General features: G+C 45.7%; 1 pseudogene; it reads right to left on the bottom strand.

Annotated features, from left to right (window-relative positions):
* Positions 1-277: 277 nt before the first annotated feature.
* LOC147906248 (uncharacterized) lies at positions 278-3,300 on the bottom strand (annotated as a pseudogene).
* Between the last annotated feature and the right edge of the window lie 6,449 nt (positions 3,301-9,749).

The following is a 9,749-nucleotide window of genomic DNA, read 5'->3' on the forward strand; positions in this document are numbered from 1 at the left end:
GTACGTCCAATACAAAAAAAAAGAGAGGGATATTTTAGAGTTTGAGTAAGTTGAAACACAAACATGTCCATGACTTGATTCTTGAAAGTTGAAACACAAACATTTTGCATAGGTGCAATTTGCAAAACTTAAAAGGACCGAAGATATATCATGATTCGTGACATAAAGTAGTGAGTACAAAAAGGGGGACCAAGGTCCAATATAGATGGAAAAAGTTTTACAAAAAGCTTTACTACTACAGGCAAGAGCCTAGGGCCTAGGTCCTAGGTCCTAGCCTCTAGGTACTCCCATCACTGTCAAATCCAAGACTATGATCACTCTCACTAGAGGATGATGAGGATCCATGAGACCCCTCACCATAGTCACCCTCACTAAGAACATTGCCCTCCTCATCATACTCCGGCTCTCTAGCCACAGGAGTGTCCTCAACAACGGATGTGGTTGATATGCTCCCGGAGCCGCGCCTCACATAGATTCGGGGAGTTGATGGCACGGATGTCCTGATACGGGCTGTGGATGCTCTACTACCACGAGTGCCACCAATTGGAGTGGTGACCCTTCTTCCAATGCGAGTGCGTGACACTCGTCGATCTATCTCCTCCAACTCCAAGTAGAGGTCCTTGAAAATCTGGTCTTGCTTTGGATCGCACTCTCTGGTAACACTTTTAAGCTTATCTGCCGATAGCTTGCACTCATCCACATTTACATGAAAGTTTGACGTGTGGACTGTAGTTAGAACTTCCTAGTATGGAAAGCAAATATGAGTTTACAATATAGGAAGTTGAAAAGTCTACGTGTCTAGCCATAGGCATCTCATGCATATTGCGCAACATACATAAGTTAGAGCGACAATAAATAAGTCGCTCCAATTGTTTTGTGCTAAGCTTGTTGCGTATCTTTGTGTGAATGAGAGAGTAGGCAGACCAATTCCTCTCACACGCACCAGAGGAGCAATCCTAATGTACATCAAGATTCAAACATTAATGTTAAGTAAACGATTTCAAGATTGAAGAGCCTAAAGGTATGAATTTAAATATTAGAGTGTGACGTGTTCTAGCTTTAGATTTCTAATTACCTGTGTAAGGACCCTCATATCTACTTTTTGTAGATGGGGAAATTGGTACTCAAAAGACTCCCACCAAAAAAGAGGTTTGACCAAGGAGTCCCTCTTCCAACACACGGTGGAAGCAAATGCGGTTGCCCTTTGGTCATTGTAGTTAATAAGTTCTTGAAGAAATGCACCATGCGTGTCCTCATGCAAGGCTTTAGGAAGATATGCACCTCTATTAGAGGCCAACTCCGAGTCAAGAGAGAGGGGGCCTTGAAAGCGGGATGCATGAGGACAGCAAAACCATGGATGGGTCGTTTCATCCACTTTCACCTCTTGTTGACATGAAAGAGGATCTCATTGTAGTTAATAAGTTCTTGAAGAAATGCACCATGCATGTCCTCATGCAAGGCTTTAGGAAGATATGCATCTCTATCAGAGGCCAACTCCGAGTCAAGAGAGAGGGGGCCTTGAAAGCGGGATGCATGAGGGCAGCAAAGCCATGGATGGGTCGTTTCATCCACTTTCACCTCTTGTTGACATGAAAGAGGATATCATTCTGCGTTGGTGTGGTATCCAAGATGTCACTAATATCCAAAGCATAACGATAAATTAGAGTCTAGACTCGAGATTATTAATTAACATTCAAAATCAAAGAAACAAGATTCGATATTAGGATTGTAGGTTTATAAGTTATCATGATGGACTAATATCCGTATCTAACGGTGGAGGCGCTAATCTCTGCAATGGCGTCTTTCATGAAGTGATGGAGAAGCCCCAAAGTAGCCGCCTCCATGTTCGACATGTGTAATACCTTGTACAAGGGTGTAATGGCAATGACAATGGCCTTCACCCCTTGCCAAAAAGTTGAGTTGCATTCGACTCTCCTTCAAGCCATTCTTTATATTCATCGGACACGATCGTCTTTTGGAGCTTGTTTTGAACATCATAGAGCCGCTCAAGAAGTAGCCACATAGCAGCAAATCGTGTCTTTGATGGCTTCTTGAGCTCCAAGTCGGAGTAGATACGAAAGATGGCAAGAAGCTTGTTTTTGAAGTTGATGAAGCTCACAATGGTCTTTACCCAAGGCAATTTACCAATGTCCTCCATGAGAAGGTCAAGGCAATCACTAGCACATGGAGTCCACACTATTGAGGGAAACTCCCCTTCAAGCATGCGACCCATGGACCTACAATTGGAGGCATTGTCCATTACGACTTACACCACATTTGGGGGACCGACCTACATGACAAGTTTCAGCTTGTAAGATTCAAGAAGAAGAAGTAGATTTGCTTATGGAGATCAAAAAATATAAGAAGCTAGCTGCTATATGACTCTTGAGTCTCAACTTACCTCAAGTATAGCATCCCGAATGTGACGATAGATAAAGGAGGGGGTGGTTTTTCTTCCCTTCTCTCCCGCATCCACAACCCGTAAGAAGTACGTGCCCAGAGAGCAAGAGACAAGAATGTTGATGATGCCTCTCTTCTTTCTATCATACCATCCGCTGGAGAGAATGGAGCATCCATACTTCGCCCACCCGGCACACAGGGGCTCGAAAGATGTGTTGATTCTCTCCCTCTCTTTATCTAGCTTCGTGGTACGCATGTCGTTGTAGCTAACTCCATCCCACCCTTCACATGGATCAACTGAGGCTATGGCTTTCACCATTCTTTGCCACCAATCACATCGAAGCACATGGAAAGAGAGATTGCACTCAATGATGGTGCGGGCAATCTCTATTTCAGCTTGTCTTTGCCGCTCATTCAAGAATGACGATGGACCGGAGAGGCCACCTGTGGCTTGGGCAAGAGTGGCTTGCCTCCTTCTTGGTGCATCACTTGTCTTCGTTCTCTTTGATGCCGTACCGGAGGACATAGTACCCCAGCGGATGCTATCGGAGGATATAGTACCCCAGCGGATGCAACGGAGACGGATTGAGAGGCCTCATCCTCCGCTTCGGATGAAGAATTATCCGGGCACACCATCTCCTCTTGTGCCATAGAGGTCTTCTTCCTTCGCTTCAAGGGTAAGTACTTTTGACAACAATCTTTAAAAATGTCATTGGGAATCCTCGTGCATGGTCCGCATTGCCCACCCAACTTACACAAATGGATAAGAAGGCGGGTCACACTACTAGTTTGGGCCTTGGGGCAATACTTGCAACTCCACTTGCAAACATTGGATTTCTCTTTCACTCTCTCAAAGTAAGCACAATGCAAGGAAAAGGCATTGTGAATAGTTGGTGGCATTGCGGGCAGCGGGGGGAGAGAGAGAGAGAGAGAGAGAGAGAGAGAGATGAGGAGGGAGAAGGACGAAGAGGCTTGAATCTTGATGCTTGGAGAAAGGGAGAGAGATGGAGATGGAGAGGGAGCTTGATGGAGGGGCCCAAGCTTGATGGAGAGGAGCTTGATGGAGAGGGAGAGAGAGAGAGAGAGACGGAGAGGGAGCTTGATGGTGAGGCCCAAGGGAGATGGAGAGGAGCTTGATGGAGAGGGAGAGAGAGAGAGATGGAGAGGGAGCTTGATGGAGAGGCCCAAGGGAGATGGAGAGAAGCTTGATGGAGAGGGAGATGGAGATGGAGGGGAAGCTTGATGCAGAGGGAGAGGGGGATGGAGATGGAGGGAGAGCTTGATGGAGAGCCCCGAGGGAAATGGAGAGAGAGCTTGATGGAGAGAGAGAGCTTGAAGAAGAGGGAGCTTGATGGAGATGGAGCTTGATGGAGATGGAGAAGTGATGGAGAAGGGGGGGGGATGAAGAGGGAGCTTGATGGAGAGGGAGGGGGAGCTTGATGGAGAGGGAGGGGGAGAGGGAGAGAAAGAGGGAGATGGAGATGGAGAGGAGAGAGGGAGAGGGAGATGGAGAGGAGGTGGGCAGCGGGTTGCTTGATGGCTAGGGAGATGGAGAGGCAAGAGTGCTTGGTGGAGAGGGAGAGGGGTAAGGGGGGTATATATGCAGGTTTGGAGGAGAGGCTGGCCCTAACAGTAAAAAATGGACAGAAAATTGTCAAAAAACGATCGAAAAACGAAAACCCTAATCGACTGAAGCCCTAAAAAACAGGCGACTATACAGAACAGTATGGAACGTTCCGTATGTCGAACGTAGGCAACCCTGCACAACCATTAACCATTGCATGATCACCATTTGGCATTCACATTCACCCATTTGTTCACAAACAAAACCAATGAAAAAGGGATGGAGGCTAGAATGCCCCTCCTCAACAAACATAGACAAGTGCACCCAATTGGCCCCAAACACCGTGGCGCCCCTTTCGGTATTTCTTTATATTTCACAATGAAATGATTACAAGTTGCATCTGGGAGACCTTTCTTGCAACTGAGCATGCAGTCCCAATTCATTGAGCCTTCGCAAGGCTTTGAAGCATAGAACACCATCACATAAGCACTTAACCCATAGGCTCAATCCAAAGGCATTCTCTTTTCCGAGTGCAATTCCATTGGCTGTCCAGATGCAATCACACTACATCCCAGCTATAATCTCTTTGAGTGGTTTCCAGATGGCATTCACAAAGCTTTTCAAAGATCCAAAATAAAATCAGAAAAGTACCCAACCAAAGAATGACTCATGTAGCACTGCTTGGACACTTGTGAACCAAGAAAGAGGCGGCACACGAGGCCAACCAATAGCTTATGGCAAAAAGAAATTACAGCAGCAAAATCACAACTCACCAAGCCCTGAAAACTCGAACCAAGTCCTCAATTGCCAAGAGGACATAGTAGTCAATACCCAATTGCATTCTCAGCCAAAGAGGAGTGCAAAGGCATGAAGAAAGAGCATTTACAAGAGCCGACCAGTAAGAATTCCACTGAAAAATGTGAAAAGAAGCACTTCAATCGCAAAGAAGTGGGAGTTCTTGGGCTCAAAAGAAGCGTGCTTCAGAGAGGAATGCATTGAGAAGGTTTTGGAGAAGTTTCATCACTGGAAAGTCCTCCAAAACTCAGAAAAACCAGTCAACCAGCGCGTGGGACCACTCGAAATTCAATAGAAAGCTGTAGCTTTGCAAGAGGAGAGGCCCAGGAGACTGTAGAAGCAAAAAGGTCCAGTAAAAGCCACTTTTGCAAATTCGACCAGCAAAAGAAGTGCTCAGCTTTGCCCGTTCTACCAAACGCACGGAGGAAGCATATCACTGCGAAGGGGAGGCAGAGGGGAAGCCATTGGTCCAAACGGAAGTCCAGGAATCCAAACGGAAGTCCAGGAATCCAAACGGGTGAGGAGTTATGAAGAAAAACGGAATTTAGCTGAAGGAGGCTGAAAAACCAGTCCAAAATCTCAACAAAGGGAGAAGATGAGAGAGAAAACCACACATGTGAAGTTTTGAAGGCCCAAGAAGGTCCATGAATGGCAAAGGAGCATGTAGAAGGCACTAGAGCCACTTGGAACTCTAAGGGGGTCATTGAAGGTACATGGTCCTCTAGGGGGTCCATTAAAAATGCCACGTCATCATTTTTCAACAACCACTCTTTTAATTCCTTGGAATGCCTTTGGGCCTAGGGATTAATTACGCTTATGTGCTAGGCACCATGCTGCGTTTAGCTACACATTATTAAGCCCACGCTTGGACTTTTTAAAACCAAAGTAATCACGGTCTTGTAGTACATTAAAGTACTTAGAATTTCACGCTCCTGTGACATATCCCTCTCTTGAAATAGCAAACCACAGTTTGTTGCCCCAAAACACATGAGCAAGCATGAAATATACCATGAAAGAGTATACAGGAAAGCCGTAACTATAGTATACAGAGACAGTGAAAATATGGCTAGGAGAGGCATGCATCCATCCATATACACTACTCAAAATCTATGTGATGCTTGGCGATCAATAGTCAAGATGCATCAATATCATGAAGTCTCATAGCAGAAATATTGTCAGTTCAGTATCTCGGATGAAACATACAGTGTCATCAAGCGACTTCATGAAATCACGGCAAGCCCGTCTGTACTGAGGAAGTGGAGGTGCTACCTCCTCTCGAACACCAGGTAATGCTCCAGACGCTCGCTCTGTTGAACTACCTATAGGAGCTTGAACTGCAGTCGGCTCTAATTGGAAAGCATCAAGGTAAAGCTGCAGTATCCCAGGTGAATCTGCCAGTTCACCTTCCTCCATCCATTTCGCATCGAGTGATGGGTAATTTTGAAATTTTACCAAGTAGCGACGGATAACTTTACCCTTGAGCTTTCTATCTCTGTGCGCCAGAATTTGCTCTAGGACCAGAAGGTCATCCTGTTCTTCCACTTCAGGCTGTACCTCATCAGGTAAATCCTCGGGAACATCTCCATGATATTGCTTTAACAAGCTCACATGAAAGGCATTATGTATCTTCCAATGCGGAGGCAACTTCAGCCTATAAGCTACCTCGTTTATCTTTTCAGAAACCTGGAAAGGACCATAATAACGCATGTTCAGCTTTGTGTACAACCTTTCCTTGCCTTCCTTATTTTTCAGCCTTGCCTTTTGAAAACGCAGCAAAACCTAATCACCTTCTGTGAATACCACTTCCTTGTGGTGCTTATCTGCTGCTCTTTTCTGCTTGTCTTGACTTCTTTGCAAGGCATACCTACATGCTTGGCCCGACATGTGGACCTATTCTACTGCCCTAATCACACACGACCCATTTATGTCTCCTTAATGAGGGCTCGTGATCGGTCTGCCTACTAGCGTAGCCATACCCTAATGGATAGAAGCTTGCCACATCATCTGTAGGAGATGGATCTAACATCACGTGGAGGCTTACAGGTGGAGAGATGACAACTATAATCCAATATGGTGTAGGTGTGGATATGTTATAATAACCTACCCTAAGTGGTAGGGTCAAAGGGTGAACTACAAGGAGCCAATTTGACCATGCATAGCTGGAGGCCATGCCACGTGTCACTAATGACAATCAAAGCAATGACTTTGCTAAGCAAGATATCCCAAGTGGTGGTTATTAAGCAGGCCAAGACATACTCTTGATTGAGCTTACATACCTAACATTGGAGGGTTGGGGTTCCCGCTTTTGAGGATCTTGCACCATGAATGTTAGAGGTCTGCACAGGTCACCAACTTGGATGCTACCTAATCAGGCTTTTGGATCTGCCAGCTCCCTTCAGATGACATGAAGCTCACATCCTGGACTACAGCCTGACCATCCGGATCTTGTAGATGTTGCTGGATGCAACGATACTCACTTAATCCTAACTCTCTGCACAAATGGATGCAAATGATGGAGGGGGTTTACATCCAATGCCCTCACTCATGGGCAAGGACTCATCCCACATGTTCTTGAAGAAGGGAAGTTGAGATCAAGGACCTTTGGTGATCACCATCTCTTTCTTACCTCAGCTAGTGATGTCTCTTATAAGCTTCTAGCTTGCAGCCACTAGGTGATTGTCATGACAAGAGAAATGATTATTTACTCGATTAATAGTCATTCGAACATTATTATTGTTAGGTGCCAATTTGATGGTGCGGTATATGTTTGTATTTATGACCGATCAAGCGGTGTAAATAGTACCACGAAACTCTATAACATTGCCAATGATTATTAATAAAGATGTGTCTAGCTCCTAGGAGCAATAAGAAAGGGAAGGGTGCATTGAATGGTAGTTGCAAGGGGTCATAGGCTAACGGTAGGCCTAAATGGGAAGATGGAACTTGAGTTATCTCAAGGGACATTGATGAAGGGGTACTCCCCTTCGTTGTGATCATTGGTAGCATTTTCTCTACCACTTTGCAGATAGGTCAAAAACAGAAACAAGTACTCTCATGAGGGCACTCTTCCCCCATTGGATGGCCAATTGGCTTCAAATTCTGCATGCGTTGGACACATTTGCATTCTTGTAAGTCTGCACGTTCACGGTGTCCACCTTGTGATGCCCCTTCATATTGCAATCAAGCTTCTATTTTACGGATCTACTTGTCTCTTGAGAGTGTTGATTGAGTGTGTTAGTTTGTATTTGGATCCAATTAGATTAGATTTTGATATTTTATATGTCATTGTGTGCTCAACCCACTTGAAAGCAGATGTGACCTATGAAGCCTCAGGTGGCTGACCTCTTCTCTATCTACTACGGCTCAAGGAGAGAAGAGAGGCTGCTGTCCACTGGGAGGCTAATTATTGAAGGTGTACTGCTGTTGTTGGCTGTGTCTGCTGCCGATTCTGCTCCAAGTTGGAGCTGGAGGGGATGGAAGCATGGATTGTTAAGGTCCCCTTTTATAGGCCATTGAATGTCTGTTTGTTGGGTGACCTGGCTGGTTGACTAGCGAACCAGCTGGTTAGCTCGTTGGCATCTAGTGTTGGCCCATGGGGACCTGTAAAGGCCTCGTTTCTGGCCAAGGGATGGCCAGAGCAGGGCCTTCATGTCAGTGTGACATAGCTCTACAGTAGGGCTGCCACAACCATGGAGGGTAGCAAGAGCAGTCATGGCTGCCACACTTTCAGTCAGACAGCTGGACAGTCCATGGGCAATCGGCGGCAGCGGGCTCCTATGCAATAGCAAGGTGATGGCTGGACTGCGATTTCAGGCAATACCAGCCATGTCAGCACGCAGCAGGACCCACCTGCCAAAATAGTGGAGCTGCCACATCAGCAGTCAGGAGGCCTGGATGGCAGTCAGGGTTGGAAGGGGGAACAGCCTCTGCTTCCTCTGTTTCATCAGCTTGAGTGTGCAGGAGTAGTTTGCCTATGTCAGCCAAACATCAGTCGCAGTTAGTTATATGTTTTTGACCGTAAGTATGGAAAAGCGGGGCATTTTTGGTGCTCTCACAATTTCATAACACTGCATCTTTTGAACACTTGTCCTCTCGAACCGAGTGGGGATGGAGTTGGCACCTGGGTTGGTTAGGCAGGGTTGCCTCTATGAGCTGACCTAGCAGCCTTCAGCTTGTGTTCAATGTTATGTATGAGATTATGGGCCAATTAATACAGGCATACCAGCAATGTCAGCAGGCAGCAGGACCCACCTGCCAAAATAGTGGAGCTGCCACATCAGCAGTCAGGAGGCCTGGATGGCAGTCAGGGTTGGAAGGGGGAACAGCCTCTGCTTCCTCTGTTTCATGAGCTTGAGTGTGCAGGAGTAGTTTGTCTATGTCAGCCAAACATCAGTCGCAGTTAGTTATATGTTTTTGACCGTAAGTATGGAAAAGCGGGGCATTTTTGGTGCTCTCACAATTTCATAACATTGCATCTTTTGAACACTTGTCCTCTCGAACCGAGTGGGGATGGAGTTGGCACCTGGGTTGGTTAGGCAGGGTTGCTTCTATGAGCTGACCTAGCAGCCTTCAGCTTGTGTTCAATGTTATGTATGAGATTATGGGCCAATTAATATGTTGCCTCCTTACTACTTTAATTGTTAAATGATGAAATAAAAAGGGTTTAGGGCCAACATTTTCTATGGCTTTGTCTTGCCTCACGTATGCCTATGGCATTGGTACTCCTAAATATGGCTAGGTTCACCTGTAGATGGATGGTTAACCTCTTGATGGATGGCTAGGCCCTCAAATAGAGAACTTACGTCTAGCCTCTAGGAGGCATCTAGTGATGTTAAGTGTAGTGTATTGCAAGATTTATCTCGGTGATATTTAAAAAATGGGCATTTGTTGTCTGCTTTCCTTTGTTAACATAGCTATGTGACTTTGTTTTCCTAGAACATTAGTAGTTTGTTGTTGTTTATCAAAGTTATTTTATGCATCTTACATATTT

The sequence above is a fragment of the Dipteris shenzhenensis genome, chromosome 1, assembly GCF_047967505.1.
Source record: "Dipteris shenzhenensis isolate YYH24624 ecotype China chromosome 1, Dip_SZ_1.0, whole genome shotgun sequence".
Lineage (NCBI taxonomy): Eukaryota > Viridiplantae > Streptophyta > Polypodiopsida > Gleicheniales > Dipteridaceae > Dipteris > Dipteris shenzhenensis.